At 45.9% G+C, this 21,240-nt stretch overlaps 1 protein-coding gene across 3 annotated transcripts in view; it reads right to left on the reverse strand.

Annotated features, from left to right (window-relative positions):
- Positions 1-21,240, reverse strand: part of PKNOX2 (PBX/knotted 1 homeobox 2) — a 1,892,972-nt gene that overhangs the window by 1,773,327 nt on the left and 98,405 nt on the right. For all 3 annotated transcript variants that reach the window (XM_069614552.1, XM_069614551.1, XM_069614553.1), the window contains exon 2: positions 4,824-4,904. The gene's annotated coding sequence lies outside the window, so the exon portion shown is untranslated. The remainder of the gene's footprint in view (positions 1-4,823; positions 4,905-21,240) is intronic.

A 21,240-nucleotide genomic window follows, 5' to 3' on the forward strand; every position in this document is an offset into this window, starting at 1 on the left:
AATTCCTTTGCTTCCTTTAACTTGTATGGGGAGGGACTGAACATGAATTCAGATTTGGCACAGGTTAGCCAGTCACTATTGTCTCCTCTGCACCCCTCCCCCTCCCACAAACACACAAAATTCTTAGGAACAGAATCGAGATGTAGCTGATATTTTTGTAAAGTGTCTAATCCACGGGACTGCAGCCTGAGGCTCGCTGCATGTGTTGGACTACGACTCCCATGACGCCTCACCATTGACTAGGCTGGCAAGGGATGATGGGTTCTGTAGTTCAAAAGATCTGGAGAGCCAAAGGTTGCTGGCCCCTGGTCTATGTGATCTAACAGTGCTAATAACTGATATTACTATAATCAATTTGAATGCAACCACTGGTTTTGAAAGACTGGAAGGCTCTGGGATTCCAATCAATGGCATGCAATTCAAAGAGGGATTTCCATAGCTGGTGCATCGGTCTGTTGAGCTATCTTGTTTGTGATTCATAGAATTGTGAATGTTAGCAAGTGCCACACTTAGATAGAATTGTGAATGCTAGCAAATGCCACACTTAGATAGAATTGCGAATGTTGGCAAGTGCCACACTTAAATAGAATTGTGAGCATTAGCCTGCGCCGAACCCAGACAGAATTGTCAATGATAGCAAGTACCACATTTAGGTAGAATTGCGCATGTTGGCAAATGCCACACTTAGATAGAATTGCGAATGTTGGCAAGTGCCACACTTAGATAGAATTGCGAATGTTGGCAAGTGCCACACTTAAATAGAATTGTGAGCATTAGCCTGCGCCGAACCCAGACAGAATTGTCAATGATAGCAAGTACCACATTTAGGTAGAATTGTGAATTTTGGCAAATGCCACACTTAGATGGAATTGCGAATGTTGGCAAGTGCCACACTTAGATAGAATTGCGAATGTTGGCAAGTGCCACACTTAAATAGAATTGTGAGCATTAGCCTGCGCCGAACCCAGACAGAATTGTCAATGATAGCAAGTACCACATTTAGGTAGAATTGTGAATGTTGGCAAATGCCACACTTAGATAGAATTGCGAATGTTGGCAAGTGCCACACTTAGATAGAATTGCGAATGTTGGCAAGTGCCAAACCCAAACAGAATTGTGAATGATAGCAAGTACCACATTTAGTTAGAATTATGAACATTAGCCTGCGTCGCATCTAGATAGGATTGTAAATGTTAGCAAGTGCCACACTTGTATATAATTGTGAATGTTAGCAAGTGCCACACTTAGATAGAATTGTGAACATTAGCTTGCGTCACATCTAGACAGGATTGTGAATGTCGGCCAGTGCCAAATCTAGTCAGAATTGCGATTGTTAGCCATTGCCACCTCTAGACTGCATTGGGAATATTACCAATGCCACATTTAGATAGAATTGTGAATGCTAGCTTGCTTCGCTTCTAGACAGGATTTTGAAGGTGGGCCAGTGCCACATTTGCATATAATTGTGAATATTGGCGTGCATCATATATAGACAGGATTGTGAATATTAGCCAGTGCCGGTTTTAGATAGAAATGTAGAGCTATTCATGCACCACATCTTGAAAGAACGTGGAAATTTAGCACATATCACTTCTAGATAGCGAGGCCAATAACCAACCCACTAACAATTTCACCACTCTGCATGCACCTCTCAAACTCTAACCAAACACAACCACAACCCTAAAGCACAACAAACCGCACAAACTTCACTACACTGCAACAACAAAACAAACCACACATACCTTCGCACAACAGAACACGACGGCTACCGACTGGAAAGCACCCCCAAGCTCAGCGAAAGGTGGTAACCAAACTTAACCTGCCAACAGCACATCACTGCTCTCTTGCACTTATCCCGCTCGCTCCTACTAACTCACCTCCCAGCCCCTTTCCTTTTCAGATCCACCAGAGGGGACCACTACGGTGGTGATAATGTGCGGTACAAATATCCTTGAACAACATTAAGATTTAATCCGGCGCCTGCAACCTTTGGCTCTCCAGGTGTTTCGTACTACAGCTTCCATCAGCCCCAGGCAGCACAGTCAATGGCGAGGGAGTATGGTAGTTGGAATCCAAAACATCCGGAGAGCCAGAAGTTGCAGACCCCTAGCTGAAATGGGTAAGTCATTAACAAGTGAGTCAGCCTTCCTGCCTCCCTGAAACTTAAGGAGAACCATCTCCGGTTCGGGAAGCACATCAAAACCGTCCTCTTTGCTTCTGCTTTCTCTCCTCCTCTCCCCTGCTTCCCTGCTGAACTCCCGGTTGGAACTGCACTGGTTACCTGGCCACCCGTGTATGTCTACAGTCATAATAATTTCGCAGTGATTTCTCTTTTCTCACTTCCATTACTTCTCTTGTTGGCATCAGGTTGAAACGACACCGCATGCGACTACATGGGAATCTCAACAAGTAGGTCGAGAGAGTACCCCTAGCTCTTAAGTTGGTAATACTTTTCCCATAGAGTTTCAGGTTTCTCCTGCTCTCTACTGTCTCGATCCAGTACAGATCGAATAATTTCCTTTTCTTCAACGTTGGGTTGGACAGACTGCAAGGTATCTTCGGATGACTTCAGCTTATGTAATATTGCCATGCATCTCTCCTTCCACGCCGTCAACAGTTGTTCCATATTACTTTGTAATGCACCATTTAAGACTTTGAAGCCTCCTTCGTTGGTTGCTAAAATGAATTTGCGATAAAACGACAGCGTTTTCCACACTGTGATGGAGTATATTGAGGTGAGGCCCAACTCCTCCCTTATAGCCTGACTGGGCAAACATTTTGGTAAGGATAATACTCTTCGCCAGAATATGCCATCTAGTTTTAGCCAACCCGCTGCCAATAATGTAAATGAACACTCAGCGCCATAAGTCAGAATTGGTGTCACTTTCATTCGGTGGAATTCAACCACCGGTATCAGGGAAAATGTGCAGTGCCGCGCTTGTGTAAGGCATGCCTTTGCCGCCTGATTCCTGGCTTTACTTCAAAGCATTGCTTCTCGTTGAGCATCAGCTGCACTAGTATTTTGGCACCTGCCCAAATAAGTAAGAGTCTTTGCTTGCAAGATCTTCTCTCCGTTTCAGAACCATGATTTCTGAAGGCCCTTTTTAGTCCCTCTTTTACCCCCAAATGTCAAAATTCTCGATTTGTGCACGTTGATTTTCAATCCATTGGATTCAACGTAGTTATCCAGGGCGCCCAGTTGGCTTTCCAGGCCCCCATTATAAATCCAGGACTAGAGCCCGCTCAATGCAAGTTTGAAACCAGGACTGGACTCATGTCTCACAAATGGAATGGACAATGTTGCCATGTATGTGGGGAGCTTCACAGGCACGCTGCATCCAGCCGGATTAAGTGCCATTGTACATAACTTAGAATCCCTTGAATCGGACAGCTCCTGGCAAAGGTCACTCGAGGGGAAGAAGGTGTCCTTCATTTTAGTCGGATTACTCTTTTACTGGAAGGGGTCATTTGAATCGGTAACTCATTCTCATGTTTTCTTTAACTTACACTCATAGTATGAATTTTGAATGAAGGATTGCTGTAATGTTTGAAAATGTTTTAATTATTATAATTACTGCTTTACATATTGTTGGATGAAATTAAATATTTAAATAATGTGTTTGTACATCGTGCAGAAAATGTACTATAACCCGATGTGCACGTCAAATAAAAAAATAGTTTTCTGTTTTTTCTCCTCCTCCTTTTCTCTGTTCATTTACTTTGTAAATACTAGACTCTCTCATCTACGCTGATAAGTAGAGTGTCATTAAATTTAGTACTGGTAACACTTTATTACAGTGCCAAGAAGCAGGCAGAATCTTACATGAAGCGCTACATGCATATGCATAATTCACCTGAGGAAGTCGCTGCAATGAGACGGAGCGCCTGGTGCTGAGTTTTGGCTCAGGGAGCATTATCTTCTGTTCGAGTGCTTGGGGTTTCTTTCTTTTGTAAACCTCAGCTTGCTATCGAGCGATTGCAGTGACGTCAGAGGAGAACTAAGACTTGTTTCGTGTTGATAGTGGCGCTGGTCCTCTCGCCATAACCCTGGAGGCTCCCGCTCCAAAGAGGCAGAGCGCCGCACAGCTGATATATATACATGTACATAATGTAAGAAGGCAACACTTAGGTTGTGCCAGGAAATCTGCAAGAAGTCACAGGGAAGGGTGTGCAATCTGAGGTCCTCTGTCTGTTCCCGCTAAGCAGGGGCGTTGCTAGGGGGGGGCTAAGGGGGCTATAGCCCCTGATCTTTTGGTTGTAGCCCCGTATAGAATCTCAGGAGCTACAGCCAAAAGACTAGCTAGCCCCCAGTCCCAACAGTTCCGACATCAGCGTAGCCCCGGGTCTTTTCCAGACCTAGCAACTCCCCTGCCGCTAAGACTTCCATGATCCCTCACCATTGACTATGCTTTCAAAGGCAGATGGGTGCTGTGCTCCAACACGTCTGGAGAGCCAAGGGTTGCTGGTCCCTAATAAATGGGTAGAGATGGGAAAGATGGCCACCCAAACAGCAATGGTTTGCCTTATGTGCACACCTTGAAGCTGAGTCACTGACATTACATGTATTCCAATGCTCTTGGTGAGGGCTACTCCTTCAAAGAAAGTCGTGGTTGTGTTAGTGATGTGGTCTGCAACCTGTGGCCCTCCCGATGTTGTGGACTACAACTCCCGTGATCCTTCGCTCACCATTGATCATGATACTCTGGGCTGATAGGGGCTCACAATTAGTGCAACACCACGAGAAGTGAAATGCAGATCAGAGCACCCAACGATTTCCCTTTCAATCTACATAACATTGTGAGCAAGTCGGACTCTTGACTGACCTGTTCAACACCGGAGCTCAAATATCCACGAGTATAAAATCGCCAAAAGCAGCGGAATGGCACAGCTCGAATTCCCTTTCCCTGCAACAGAAGGAATGCAAATGTTTCATTAACATGCAATTTACACACCTTTGAAGGGTAACGTGGCTCTGAGCTACCAGTGCATTGTACATTTGATATATTCATTTTACAATTTTTGTTAAATATGAAAAACTGCCAAACATCAGCATAGAATACTGAAACGGAGAACGAATCAAATCACTGCCTCACTGTAAAGATAACAGAAATATTATAGAAAAAATATCCCCAATAAGAGTAACGGGCCTGGCCTGGAATTCTAAAGCTGCGCTACGGGTGGCTGGAAGGGCTCGATTGGAGAATGTAACCTGACAGAATCTGGCAACTTGAACCCTTTTCTTCAAGGGCCGGAATATCAAAGGACGCAAAACCCAAGTTGCACCAGGTGCATAGGGGAACAGGGTGCCACATAACAGAAAATCATTGGCAAAGCCTACAGAGTTGGCTTGTGTGTAGACAAGGCATGTGGATTTTGCAGGCACTGTCATAATTCTACTACCTGGCCATAAAATGGGAACAGCGATAACACAGTGTGAGTGCCTGGTTACATGATGAAGATCCAAGCAATTGACTAGTACCTATTTGCAAGCAAAGCTTAGTGGCTTTGACAATGCTTGTTTTTGACAGGACTTCAGTGCAAGGAACAGATGCAAGGACACACATATTGCTTATAAGCCAAGTGGGTAAAACAACATTTGGTTAAGACATTATTATTACCCAAGAACCAATTCACATTTTCAATTAACATTAACTCTCAGAGGTCTGCTTCCAAATAACACTGGCAGATCATATACAGTGCAACGTTTGATCTTATTGCTTGACAGAGCGATCTCAAAGAGATCTCAATTAGAGGGTTTTGGGCAGGCAGAGGCAGGTAGAGAGTGGGATTGGCCATAGGGAAAAGCATGGTCATGGATGCTCAATGGGTGGATAAAATAGAAAACAACATCCACAAGCTGTGTGTCCGTCCACATATCCAACTCCCTCCTATCTGTACCCCAATACAATAATTTTGGCTTATTAGTCATACTAAAGCGCCACCTAATAGCCAAAATGAAAACATTTCCTTTCCCTGTTCCCTTGCACAGCCACTGCTCATGGAGAAAGCACAGTAGGAAGTAACAGGGGGGCACATGAACTTGTCACTCTGCCTCTGTCTACGAGTGCTCCTCTGGCATTAACACTGGCAGCTTGTCCACTGCCACAGAGACCGTTTTAGCATAGTGCTCCCATCATCCACCTTTGTAAAGGGATCAGATACCGCCTGCTAATGTTGTGAGTGGCCCATATCGTCAACCCCGCCTGCTCCAACCAAAAGGCCCTGGAAATGATGTTCAACGTGGCCTCATATTACACATTTTCAGCATTTTCCTCTGAGAACATTTGGAAATAAAATAAGTAACCACACAAAAGAGGCCCAGGGTGCAGAGGCCTACCAGGATAACTCCAGAGTTCCCCATAGGCCAGTCCACCCCTGTCCAGGATGCAGAGACCTACCAGGAAATCTCCAGAGTTCCCCATAGGCCTGTCCACACCTGTCCAGGGTGCAGAGACGTACCAGAAAATCTCCAGAGTTCACCATAGGCTAGTCCACCCCTGTCCAGGGTGCAGAGGCCTACCAGGAAATCTCCAGAGTTCCCCATAGGGATGTCCACCCCTGTCCAGGGTGCACAGCCGAGGCATGGAATGAACATCTGGCCTAGTTGCCTGCCGTGGTAGAAATTGGCACAGCAGCAAAACTATTTGTTCTGCATTCCAAACAACTAAATAAAAACACACACTGGTTGATGTGTATATCCAACAGTAAGAAAAAACATTAACCATAATAATTTGATTTTCGGGGGCAAGGATAGGGCGCGTGCAGTACAAACCACGTCATCATTACATGACTTTACATTGTGGTAGTTACCGGTATTACTATTGTATGATCTTTCACAACTTCTTACCACCCTCCCCTTTTATGCATTTTTTTGTTCTACACATATGATTTCAGAATATAATGCAAGTATTACTTGCAGAAATGTACAAGCGTAATTTGACCACCCACAACAACCTGACGGGTTGAATTGTAGAGTCTAGCAGTACTTTTGCCCTTTTGAAACACACAGTCCTCCTATGTCCTTACTATAAGGTGGCAGCTAAAGCGTATAGGCACAGTAGACAGTCTGTTCATGGGTACGCACCTTAGAGGTTATGCAGCATAACTTCAATAGCATAGGGAAGTGACGGGATACGCAGTGAAGACTATATAAAATGGAAGCAGTGTGATCTCAGCAACCAGGCACCGCCTACCATTGCTTGTCTTGCTTGCATTGTCCAATAATATCCATTTGCTTGACTTCCTTACTCTCAGCATAATGCAAACCCCTTTTATATCCCACGACTACTTCTGCACAAGGAATAATAGCCCATCCGAAGTTATCATTGGTGAGTACAAGAGTCCAACCGAATGTAAACTATTTCCGGTTATTGTGTTGCCTAAATGTCCTCAGAGAGTATATACTGTATACGAATGGGAATACTCCTCTCCTGAAATAGTTAGTTGAACTTTGGCACACTATCAAAGTGCACAATGCAAACAAACCCTAAATAGATACAAAGGTATTCTACATTGCATTCCTTTGCTGTTGAGCAGTAGGGTAGGAAGGAGGGGATGGAGGAGAACGAGTACTGACAGGTGTTTTGGTCCCCTAAATTCAGTGGGCCTTCATCAGGATTAAGGATTTCTGTGAAGTGCAAACATTAATATCAGGATTTCTGTGTTCTCAGACTCCATAAGTGCAGACAGGGATGAGGCAAAGCTGGATCATTGTGTAAAAGGCTGTGAACACTTAGTGGAAGGTTCCTAAGATGAGGACATAGCCCCACAGACACCAAGAACCATGAATATGACGTGCATGAAGCCTTGGGGTTGAATTACTGTACTGTAATTCTGCAGGGGAGCACAAGGCAGTTTACTAGAATGGAGCAGATTTGAGCAAAAGACAGGATTTGTCCCAGAACTGTCTTTGGAATGACCTTTAAGGAAAGCCCTCCTCGGGCTTATTGGTCCAATGTAGTGGACACCTTTCGAGGCGTTCCAATAGTTATCCACGTGTGTCCTTCTGCTGCAGGAATCCTGTGAGCATGGATTCCAGTCATGAAAAGCTGAGCACAACACGAGAGAGGTATCAATTATATTGGCAGGTGTGTGATTCCTACTTGATCAGAATGGGAAAGACTTATGAAATTTACGTCGGAGCTATATCTAAGGTATACATAATTGTAAGCTTGCCCTGCACCTGATGACTCGTTTGCACCCAGGAAAGATGAAATTGTTACATGAGGGTAGGTTTTGTGGTTGAATTTTAAACTATTTTTTTCAAAGTATAGATCCCATTTTTTAGATATTTTAGCTGATTTCTTGTTTTTTGGGGAATTTTTATTAGGGATTCTAAGTATTGGGAGTTTCCAACAAACAGATTAACTGGTCCTGATGAGGCAGAGGGGCTGATTCATGGAATTTGTGCACCGAAAATCAGGGATTTGTGCGACATTCTGGCCGCAAATCCCTGTTTAACAAATGGGGATTTGCAGGCAGAATGGCGCACAAATCCTCGTTTTTCGGCGCAAATAATGCCATGAATCAGCCCCAGAGAGTATTGCTTCCTCTATTTTGCCGAAACCTGACAGGCTATGTACATTGCTTAATTTGTTTAAAAAAATAAGTGCCAGGGACCAAATATCTTCTAGCACTCCTGTGACACTGAGGGTGGGCAGTTCCCCACCACTGCTGCCACCACCCATAGGTGCTCCCCACAGCATCAACAAATTTGGGGTTACACTACAGCCCGCACCTGCGCATTGGGGTTGATGGATGCACTGACTATATCACCACTTCATAATTAAAGCGAGTCTGAGACAATAAGTCATGTGACTCAAACATAAGTGTCAGGGCTGAGCCCTGGCAAACACTCCCACAATTTAAGCTCTGGTTATGTGCCTCAGCACCGACCAAGGATATCTTGTAAAATGTGATGGTAAGGCTTCATTAAAGTGAGCTCAAAGAGTTCCCACAAGGAGATATTTTCGCCGGGGAGGCGCAATAACTGGGTAGCAATGGCCATAGGGATTAGCCTGGCCAAAGGCAGTCAACGGGTGGGCAAATAACCAAATACACCTACAAGATGTGTGTCCCTTCTCATATGCCATTTCTCCGTCTATGTACTTTAATGCAATTGTTTCTGCCTATAGATGGTGCTAAAGCACCACCTAGTAGCCGAAACTAAAAAGGGGAAAACAACATCAAAGAACAAATGCATGGAAAAGAAATGGTGGACCTCAACTTATAAACTGTGGGTAAATGGTGTGTAGGAAGCATTGCACATGATGGTAGGGCCACAAGGAATACAAAAATAGATGCCACATCATCAGATCGCTGTTATGGTTGTCCCTTTAAATTGTTCTGGCATAATCTACAGAGATAGGTGGATAAAGAGTGTGTGTGTGTGTGTGTGTGTGTGTGTGTATGTGTATGCATGCGTGTGTGCAGGGTGTTTGGCTCTGACAGAGCTAATCCTCCCTTCCAGTTTTGTGTAAGGGCAACTGCTGTTCGAGACATCATCGTTAGAACATCCACAGCCTCGTGGACAGATGTGCAGAGTATCAGTTCTTGAATGATCCCATGACATGTCCCTGATGGTGTGTGTCTGTCTCTGCGTCTGTGTGTGTGTGAAGTCTTGCAGATTCACAAAGTATTCTCAATGATGAGCGCATCACCTGAGTGAACTAGCTCATAGTCCTGTAATCGCTTGCTAGTTTATGTCATGGTCTGGTCCCCTTGGTGGACCTGGCCTATCCTGGCTGTGCCAGGAGACCCTATCACCTTTCACTAATAGGTGAAAGCAGTTGCTAGCAAGTGGTGCCTTGTACTTTAAGAGAGCAATGTTAAAGTAAACCAGTTCATGAACTCCACTGTCACTGCACTCTAGAGTCCCTCTTTAATGTATGCAAGATCCAGCCCCACCACGCCTTTCACGCCACCAACACCTTGATTTCCACTCTCGCCCTCATCAGGCATTGCTACTGATTAAGACTCCTTATGGGACCTGCTCTCTATTCCTTCTCTCCTTAAACAAGTACTCAACTTTGCAACCCAGATTCTCTTCAACTGTCTTTGCGCCATCCACCTCTTACCTTTGCATGTGGGATGACTCGTCATGCAGGGCCGTTCCCTCCTCAAATTGCTTCCTCTTGCCCTTCAGGCCATTCACGGGCTGTCCCTGCTCTCTGCATGTAGCCACACCACCTCTTACAGCCCCCTAGTTTGCACTCTGCAATCCCAAGCCCTCCTCAAAGTCTCCGACCTCTGCACCCTTCCTTCGGTTTCTGTTCCATTGCCCTCCTTGCGCCCTACCACTGGAGCCCCCTACCAAAAGACATCTAGACATGTGCGGCATCGGCCCTGGCTTTAGAGGGCTTTTGCCCTCCCACTTTGAGGAAGAAAGCAGCTCTCTCCCGTGATGCCCAGCTAGAGCCTCCAATGGCAAATGGTTGCAGCGTAGAGAGCCTGTCTGATTTCTCACCTGGGAAACGAACATTTATTCAGACTCACACCCACACTCCTACAATTCAGAAAAGAACTCGAGACGAAGGAATCTCTCCTCCTCAACACCTAGGCCATCAGGTCGCCCACCCCATGCCACCTGACTCGCTGGACGCTGTCCGCCCCTCTCCTTCCTGCCCCCCTATACAGCTGTACCCCTCCTCTGTGCCCCTCTTCATCCTACCCCCCAACCCCACCCAGTGCATATCTCTTCTGTTGTTACCTTTGAAAAGCACTCCGTTATGTATCTGTAGTGGTGTATACCTCTGTAAAGCGCTCCATTGCTTCTCGAAGCTAGGACTGCGCTCAAGAAATTCCATATTAATATTAATTATTATCATAATAATAATCATTAATGAGACATCAGCAATAGCAAACGTACAGAGGCAAAGGCCAAAAGCAAGCCCAGGTAGCATCCATATAACCCTATAATGAAGCCAAAGGCATAACTGCTGGGTGCAGCTTTTACATGGCCTAGAACTCCAATGATTAGCATTGCTTTACAAAAGTAAGTAGCTTCTGACTTAGAGTGAAAGGAGGGTCTAGGCCAAAGGAAGGCAGTATATGCATTCAGCCTCCTGGGCTCAGAGGAAGGTGGGGGTCGATAGCTCAAGGGGTTAATGGCCCCACTCACAAACAGGTTTCAAAACTGACATCCTGCCGCCCAAAGTGTTGAGGCCAGCTGCCCAAGCATCTAGATCTTACCTACTGTGCATCAGTGGCGTTGCCAGGAATCAAATTTAGGAGGGGCAAAGGGGGGGCAAAGACAAAAGCAGGGGCCGCATATGAAAGGTAATTTGTGACGTCACAAGCACTCCTGCAGAGAGGCTTTTGTGTACACCACCTACCCACACCCCACTGCACCTCTCCTCCCATGCGCTACGTTCTGATGGGAGGGGCTGCAAGCTGCTCTGCACACAATGGAGGTTGCTGTGCAGAAGCCGGGAAGGAACACCTGAGAAGTGGCCCGTGCTCGTACTGATGCCCGAATGCATACCAAGATCACTGCTAGCTTTGAGACAAAAGGAGAATATTTGCCGTGTTATATGCAGACATTTGCCTCAGTGAGTGTCACAAATACACCACAAACATGCTCGCCTTAGGTAGGGGTGGCACAGTATTTCAGAGGGGGGGCACTGCCACCACCCCTAGCGACGCCACTGCGTGCATGCCTTTAAAACTGCACTAAAAAAGCAACTCTTCTCTCTGGAAGGGGTACCTGAGGCGCGTCATTGCATCGATCCTCCCCCTTAATATTCCCTCCTTCCACACCTCACATAACGGTATGAAAGTGTAAGCTGTATCACTAAAATGTGTGTGTGTGCGTGTTGCCCCCATTGTCCCTTGCAAGGGCATGCGTCCACTTATCACTGTTTTACCATTCAAAAGCATCCAACGCTGTGAGTGCTCCATTTCCTGGTAGGGTGGCCAATTTTTTTTATATCCTTTTGTGGTACACTTGCCCACAAGGCGGTGATGATGTCACAGCATCATTCACGTTTGGTCCACCCCATTTGTAATTTAAATTTGTTAATGGCTCTTAACACCTGGCTTAATTGCAATGCAAATGGTTTGTCCTTGGGAGGTGATGGTCACGTTTTTTAACTGCATACACGACCATCACGACCCCAGGAACAAAGGCATTAGCGTTGGAATGAAGACAGGTGTCAGAGCGTTAGCAGCTCGACCTGCAGGCTCAAAAGGAGTGGGGGCCGGGGAGCCGCCCAGAGAAAGAAAGCAGCAGGTGGATCCGCTGTGGTTTGTAGACCGCCACTTCAGTTAGCAGAGTGGCTGTGCTGGAAGCAGGTTGTCCTGTCTTGCTGTCTCCCGAGAGTCCCACTCCAGGGAACAAAGCAAGTCGGGACAACTGCGTCCTGCACAGCCACTCGGCAAACTGCGGGACAGAGTCCCCAAATATGGGACAATCCCGCAAAATTCGGGACAGTTGGCCACCCTGTTTCCAGGTGCTGAACTAATGTGCAGAGGCTCTGATAGCAGCACTCATTTTTGTTCCCCCAACACAACAGATACAGTTACAAGTCCACTGCGGTAGCGTTTCTGCCTTCTCTTTGGTATACATGTTACCAGGGCAACCAGTCTGTACGTGATGATGCAATCACGTCTCGTCGGTGCACTTCATGGACATCCTTGACCCTCATGTGGAATCCCAGGTCGAGCTTTCGCCGCCCCGTTCCCTCTTCACTATCCTCCTGACCTCAGTGCTGGTCATTGGCAGATCTGAGATCCGGCACCAGATGTGTAGCCGGATCTCGGGATCCGGCCAGAGTCAGCCGCCCAAGCCCATGAACCGCGCTGGAATACAAAAAAATGTTTAAAAATAAATAAGAGCCCGCAATTGCAGCATTGCCATTTACCGCCGGCTTTGGCACGTAAAAGGCAATGCAGCCGTCGCGGGCGCTTTTTTTTTCTTTGTGCTTTTTTAAGTATTCATTTGATCGGATCTCCACTACCAACCCCACCCCCTCTAGACCACGCCCCCTCTGGAACCACCCCCCCCCCCCCCCAACTCCTTCCCCACCCCGGCCCTTGTGGGATCCCCCACCACATTTTTTCCATTTCCACCACTGCCTGGCCTGCATCACGTGAACTGAGCATGCGCACTCCCCTGCGAGTATTTAGGACTTCTATGAATTGTGCACTGTTATGACTTCACAGACCATGAGCCTGGTGCACAAAGCGTTCAATAGAATGGTCTCATTGAAGAGCGCTCTGGGAACCAGCCCCTGTAACTCCATGTTCTAAGTGATTTCTGGAATTCTTTCATTCTTATGCAAACAGGGAAAGCAATACATCTCTTTTCAGATGCGGTTTATTAATCATGTGGAAATAGTTGATAATTCTGGTTTGTCACTCACTTTAGCGCGGCAGTGGGAGGGCATAGAGTGATATATGAAATCCTGGACGAAAACATGTGCAATTGTTTGTACAGGATAGTTTCCCCGCACCACCTTGTTTCGCGTCATGCATGCTTCACCCCCGATCCTCCCTCCCCTCTCCACTAGTTCCCGCCTTTCCGTCCCCCCTGCCCGTGTACTTCCACTAAACGGGGCTTCTTACCCTGTCTCCAAACCAGGACTACCAGAGAGAGCACTTGCCCCTAAGAGGGCTGTTCACCAAAAATGTAATGCGACGACAAAGCCCCCCGCCCGCCCGTGTGTGTCAGAACGTGCCCTCACAACGCAATACCTCCAAATTGTGCTATTTCCCTAGCTTTGGTGACAGAAAGGGATGACTGTACAGCCTTCCTCTCAAATGTGAAATTCAAAGTAGGAACGAGTCACTAGGAATCGGTGTAATCTTCCAAAAATAACTGTTGCCGTGACAACCATCCCACCTGACAGTGCATTTGATTAATCCACTTACAAATGCACCGTAAGGCGTACATTCCTTAAAACAATTATTTTATTAATTGTTTTTAACTACCGTACTATAAACAGTCCCCATGAATATCTCCGCCTGGCGTCCTTGTATTTATTACTGAGGGGGGTCTTGGACCGCGTGCAGAACTCTTTAAGCCATTCTCTACGGGCAGGGTAGTATAGCTCAGTGGCGACGCGCTGGTCTTAGAAGCAACCAAGGTTGCGCCGGGTCACGCTTAGCAACCTCTCCCCCCTCCTCGCACTTTCTGTTCTGTGCACTTACATGACCTTGAATGTTCTGGGCCTAGCAAGTCTGTCTGGCCCGTCCTCCCTTTGTCTCCCCTCCCTACTGGCCATGAATAGGCGCATTGGAAGGCCAACCACCAAGTGCTCTGAAATGCTCGCCAGACCAGTACTGTAGTTTATTGATCTGTGTGTTCCTTTCCCTCTTCTCCCCTCATAGCACTTCACCAGTAGATGTGCCCCTGGCCTAGTATGCTAGTTACTGTTGTTAGATCATCTCAAGGCCTAAGAATGATGACTGTATTTACTTGTTTCCTTCCCGCTTTGAAGTGCTTCACTTGTGTATAAGCTCTTTACGAATAAGTAGTTACAATTACAGCCACCTCTGCTTGTCACATTGGCCCGGAGTCTATGCTTCGGTTTAGACCGCAGTCCCTTACCTAAAGTGCATTATAACAAGAAGAAACACTGCAAATTATTTCTTTTTCCACTTTGCACCCTTGTAACAAAATCGCATAGTGGGGAATGATTCGTTTCTGTAATTACAGTCACAGCAGACAGTATTGTGTGGAGTTCGCATACAGAATGACTCGTGCCAAAAATGCTTTATTTCTGAAATAGCCCTTGTCCATTGCACCCCTGTCTAAGAGAGGGAAATGGCTGCCTATGGCAGTATTTCATACTGATGCTGTCGCAAGGAGAACAAGCATTGGCAATCCCAACAGTTTTGGCTTTTGTGTAGGAATGGGAAAGGCATTTGCCAGGCACTGCCGTGGTGGTATTAACTGGCCATCGATGGTAGCAGCTGCAAAATGGTGCAAGTACTTGGGCATCTAATAGCAGTGCCTGGCAAATGCTTAATACTTATAGAGGAACTAAAACTCTTGGCTTTGTCAATGTTTGCTTTTAATAGGGCTTCAGAGAAGCAAATGCATGGTGCTTATAAATTAAATGGATGAACGCAGATCTGGTTTGGAAATGTTACGTAGCTCATTTACAGCTCCAAATAAGTCATTAGCTCTCAAAAGACTGCTTTGAAAAAACACTGGCAGGCACTTCAAAGCACACCGTTTGATGGTAAGGCTGGATAAAACTAGCGCAAAGAAATCCCAGGAGGATATGCTTCGGGCGGAGAGGGACAGAAAGTGGGTGGGAATGACCATAGGGATTAGCATGGCCATGGGCAGTGAATAGCTGGGTAAATAACCAAACAACACCTATAAGCTTTACCTCCCTCCTCATATGCCATTTCTCACTAGCTGTACTCTAATGCAATCGTTTTGGCTTATAAGTGGCGTTTTAGCACCACCTAACAGCCCAAACTAAAAATGCACAGAAGGACACATAACTACCCTTCTGTGGCTTCTGCATGAAGGGCCTGAGGGGATGAATAACTGAGATGCCTACATTCAAACAAGCTTTAGGGTTCCTTGCATCTTTTTCTCCAAAACGTGTAAGGGTTACGCTTGCTCATACCTTCCGTTACTGGGGTATTCCACTTGATAATCAGGTGGTTTTCAATGTCTACAGTATTCCTAAAACACAGCATCAGGTGAATAGTTTATTACTCATAACGAGTGGGGTCGGATAGACGCTGTATTCCTAACACCTTCTCTGGGGCTGATTGCAGTCTCATATTCCCACACTTGGGAAGTTTGCCATGCCTTGAGACCCAAGCTACACCTCACTGATCACCCAATAAGGCCAAAACATGCCTGGGGTGGCTTGTGGTCTCGTGCAGAAAAATATGACCTAACAGTTTCAGCTGGGCTGGCTCTTTTGGGGTGGGGCCAAGCCTGATTTGCATAAGGTCTTTTCCCTTCTGAAGTGAATGGCAGGCTGAAAAACAACGGTTGGGGGGTAGTCTATAGCAATGCAAGATTTGCACATTTATTCAGAACCTTCCATTCACTAATTTTCAGTTTCGTTTTCAAAAGTCCCCCTCACCGGACCAACCACACACACAGCCCACCTCAATAGTCCTCAGCCCCCAACACACGTGATTGATCATGCCTCAACAACTTTATTCTCCCACCCTCTCAGGTTTATTCTTGCTCCGCAGAATCCGTGGAATATCCACCCGTGAACATTTGAGGCCGCAGCCTTGGCTCGTCCTCAAGACCACCAAGGACAGTGACCAACAGCTAAGGACCAATTGTCCAAGCCATTACCCATTATCAATCGGTAAGCTCAACCCTACATGTTCAATAGAGATCACTCGTGAACCCTAGTAGGGGGCCCAATTCGAGCACACCTGACCCAACTTTCTCTCCTCTCTCCCTTTTTCCCTCTTTTCTCCCTATTGAATACGAAATCCTCATGTAACTGCAATACGGTCTATATGCCTCCATTTTATTAACTGTTATTACCATTATGAAAGCTCGTCATAACAATGGACGCATTGTGCTGCCTATGATTGTCCAATGTAACACATGAACTGTAACTACAACTACCAACCATGTTTACACTGCACTGGGAATATCTTTTGGGACTGACCACCACTGGCCAAAAACTCACTATCGGGTGACCCACTTGCTGTAAATAGTTTTTACTTGTATTGAGTAGCCTTTAAAATGACCCAGGCGGGTTGAAACATGTGTCGGCTACACAAATAAACACAGGTTGCACTTACACAACCAACGACGACTTACTCTTTATTGGAGAGAACATGTTCTCATTCTAATGAGAATATCTGGCGCAAGTGTGAAGGGTTTCAAACTCCAATTTCCATAACTCAGCCAAGGACAGTAGGGCCCTTTCCTAAGCAGACCCTATGACACGCAGCAGGGTATCCCGTAACCATCGAATAGAGTGCAGTGTCCTGCCTTTCCAGTGCCTGAAACAAATCTACAATCCCCCTCCACCCAGGCAACCCTGGCAACACCTCTGGTTGCCGTCCTATGGCATCCCGATCTATGTTTGACCAATAAGATAGGAGTTGAGCTTTGACACAATGTTGAGGTTGGTAATATCATTTCCCATGATGTAAGAAATAGGTCGGGTTGGCAGGCTTGAAGACAGTGAGGGGCGGTTTTTTCTCAGAGTCCTAATGGGAAGGCATTCCGATGTAGATGTGCGTGTTGTTTGAAAGACTGGAATATCGATGAAACACAGGGGGCTTTGGGACCAAGTCAGTGGACACTAGCTGAGTCCAGTGTGCTTTTATTAAGACATACAGTTATTTCAGCGGGGTGGCATGAGGAGTCATGCATCGCCTTAAAGGGAGAGGTGTTTAAAGAAAGCCCTGTCTTTCACATACAGCTTGTCATCTTGGTGGTGCTAGGGGGCACTGAGTGTTGACAAATCTGGACAATATGTCCCTTCTCCATAGTGGTGAGCCACCCCTTTAGAGGTTAGGGAGGTGGGCCCGCTAAGCAAGACCCTCTCTAGGGTTCTAGGCAAGTGGGACCTCACTGGAAGTGACCCCCATCTTGGGGTCAAGGACTCCCATTCTTATAAGGAACTTCGAGTTCTTAACACCCTTTTTGCCTATGTGAGTGTTGGAAAAACGTTGGTATCTCCCATTATGACTATACAAACAAAGAACCTGCTTTCACTCTCATGGTTGCAGGCATTGCTGAAGATCGATTGAAAGCCATAAATAAAGAAGACAAATACAATTTTGTCGCTTCTTATGACATGCCTAAGAGCCAGGTGGACATCAAATGGAAGAGAGACTACTACGGAGGGAGTGGAGTAACTGCTACACAGAGGTAAGCCTTTGTAGATATGAAGACCTGGAGGGGTGGAGCCACCTGAAGGTACGGAACCAGCGATGGCGTGCAGGAAGTTAGACCCACTTGCTGGAGGCTGAGAGGAGGGTGCTCTGACCAAGCAAGAGGCTCCAGTCCGAAGAAGGAAGGAGATGGGAAGACGACCGTCTCCACTGGTGGTGAACCACAGGGGAGGAGTGGTGGGCCGAGACCAGAGGAAGGAAAGGAACCCGGGTCCCCAAGAACCACACAGTGAGGGTGTTTGCTGCCAGAACAATTGCTAAGAGGGAAGTGAACGCTTCTGGCAGAAGAAAGCCATTGAGGGCTATAAATAATGCTTTCCAAGATTACCAAAACCAACGAGGTTCCGAAAACCCAAGACACACAAAGAGAGAAAGCCACGGCTGGGAAAGCCACAAAATGTACGAGAGCCTGAGAGAACAAACGGCACATGCCCCACATAGAAAGGAGTGAAATAGAAACAAACACTGTTTATCAAGGCTGGAGAAGCTGACAAAAGTGTGAGAGCCTGAAAGAACTGAAGGGGCTCACACACTCTGTAGAATGGAGTGAAAAGGATATGTATGCTTTTTACCAAGGCTGGTAGGGCCGACAGAGGTACACAGAACTGATAAAAAAGGTTGAACAAGCCTCCCGTGTGGAATAGATACAAAGGGGTGTGAATACTCTGCAACTAGGGAGGCAAAGCCAAGTAGGTGACAGGAATCTGCAATATCCAAGCAGGCAGACACCCCAAGTTTATCAAGTCTTTTGAAAACTGTCACACCTACCAAAGAGCCTCAGGACTTTGGGGCGTCGCAGTATTACAAAGGTGATGCAGAAGATTGTGTTTAAAGTCATCCTGGAGGGATCTGAGCATTTGTAAATCTGAGAAAAGAAAGCTAAGAAGAATTCTTGTTTTCCAAAGGGAAAGAGAAGACAATACAGAGAATTTGTATTTTTAAAAGTAATAGAAACTGCAAAAAGACTGAACTAAGCCAATATTCCCAAGGACCTATGAGAGAGAAAATAAGTGTTTTACGAGTTGGGCCAGGCAGAAGCATCACCAAAGCTGTTGTTGAAGCCTCTCTTTTCTTTTTAGTTTGATTTTCTGAAGTGGTAGGACCATTTAGTTGATTAGGACTTGGACTCAGGACTGTTTATTTTGGACTTTGACAAGCACCCTAGCCTGGCGCTATGCCCTAGAGGTTGAAACTGGTGTAGTTTATCCCAGCTATAGCGGGGAGGTGAAGGTGATCCTCCATAACCATCCGACCACTACCTATTTAGCTAAAGAGGGGGAAGCCATGCCCCAAGGAATACTTTAGAAAGTACCCATTTGCAGAATAGAGATGAACATAAGGGGACCACTAGAAACATCGAAATTGGGAAGTAAGTACATCTTAGTGATCGTTGACTATGCTATCCATTACCCCCAAAGCATTTCCTCTTCAGAATAATACTAGTCAACAGGTCCTAAAAAGTCTCCTTCCTTTCTGGTCATGAGTAGGATTCCACAAGAAATCATCAGGGATTATGGTACTACTTGTATGTCAAAAATCATGAATGACTTAAAAGAGATGCTGCACATAAAAACCCTACGGACCTCTGTCTATCATCCCCAAATGAATGGCCTTGTGGAGAGGTTTAACCAAACCCTAAAGAGAATCCTGCACAAATTGGTAGCGGCTTATTGTAGACATTGGGATGTTATGATTCCATGTACTCTCTTTGCAGTTAGGAAAACACCTCAGCAGTCTCTAGGGGATCCACCTTTTGAATTACTGTATAGGTCGAGAGCCTCAAGATGTCCTAGACATTTTGAAAGAGGCCTGGGCGGAGAGAGAAGAAGCCATCCTGCCAAAGACAGGTGAGAAGTTAAAATACCATATGGACGCTATAAGGGAAATTGTCAAAAATCACCTATGTAGGGCATAAGAACATCACAAATCCCTACTTGATAGACAAGCAGTAGCCAGGTCTTTTTCTGGAATCTACCATAGTCCTCCTTCCAACCTCGGAATACAAAATGATATCAAAATGGTACGGTCCCTATAGAATTCTTGAAAAAAGGGTCAGTTGAATTATGCAGTGGCCCAACCAGATTTATGTCAGAAAACCCAAATCTATCACTGATTTAATGAGCCATTTGCAGTTTCACTGTACCGGCCGTGTGTACTTAAACGTGCATGGCTTAATCTTTGAGACAAGCATATGCTACTGGCAGGATCAACCAGATAGCTGCACCTGCTGGAGGGCAAGGTCGACCCCATGAAGGAGACTACAGTAATCATGACCAACCTCCTTACAGACACCGACTCGACCCACAATTGCTCCCTAACCATATACCACTCTCACAATAAGAAGACCTTCGAGGCCTTTTAGGCCAATTTCCTGGGGTCTTCTCTGAGCAACCATGTAGCGTGCAGGACTTCTTCCACTACATACATACCAAGGCCGGGCAAACAGTGAATCTAAAACCTTCCCGGAGGCAAGGAGAAACATTACAGAGACCGAACTCCATGAGCTGCTCATGGCCAACATGAGTGAGCTCTCAGAGAGTCTGCGGTCGTCCCCCATTGTGTTGGTGGCAAAACTGGACAAGTCGTGGAGATGTTGTATAGATTTATTTTTTAAATTCCATCTCTTCTTCTGCTAAGTACTCCATACCCAGGATTGATGAGTGCATTGAGAAATTAGGGTAGTCTAAATACATATCCACTCTGACCTCACCAAAGGTTACTGGCAGATGCCCCCAAAACCCCACCAATAGGGGCATAAATGGCTTTTCCACCCCCCCAGGGCCTCTTGCAATTTAAGGTACTTCCATTTGGTTTACACAATGCTCCTGCCACATTCCATCGACTGATGGACAAAATCCTAAAACCACACTCAAGCTTTTCCAGATCTTATTTAAATGACATCATTATACATAGCAAGACTTGGCCCAAACACATGCACCATATTTATGTGAATGCAAGAGCCCCCCCGAGAGAAGGTTTAACAGCCAGCCCCACGAAATGTCATCTGGCACAGTTTGCTGTAAAGCATCTGGGCTGCTTTGTGGGAAATGGATTGATTAAACCTGCGACAGAAAAGGTCAAAGTGGTGCAAACAATATCTGTCTTCAAAACAAAAAGAGGCCTTTGAGTTTTCCTTTGATTGACAGGCTACTACTGATGAGTTATCCTGAATTATTCCACCTTGGCCACCATTCTTACCAAAAAGCTCAGAAACTCCCATCCCAAAAGCTTGTCTGGGAAATCGAAGACAAACAGAACTTTGAAGGTCTCAAACAAATCCTTTGTCAAGAGCCTGCCTTGAAGATGCCTGACTTCAACCAGGAGTTTATTCCTCAGATGGATGCCTCTAAGGTTGGACTGGAAGCTGTGTTGTCACAAGAACATGACGACTTGAAA

This window comes from Ambystoma mexicanum, chromosome 9, assembly GCF_040938575.1.
Source record: "Ambystoma mexicanum isolate Mex_15411 chromosome 9, UKY_AmexF1_1, whole genome shotgun sequence".
Lineage (NCBI taxonomy): Eukaryota > Metazoa > Chordata > Amphibia > Caudata > Ambystomatidae > Ambystoma > Ambystoma mexicanum.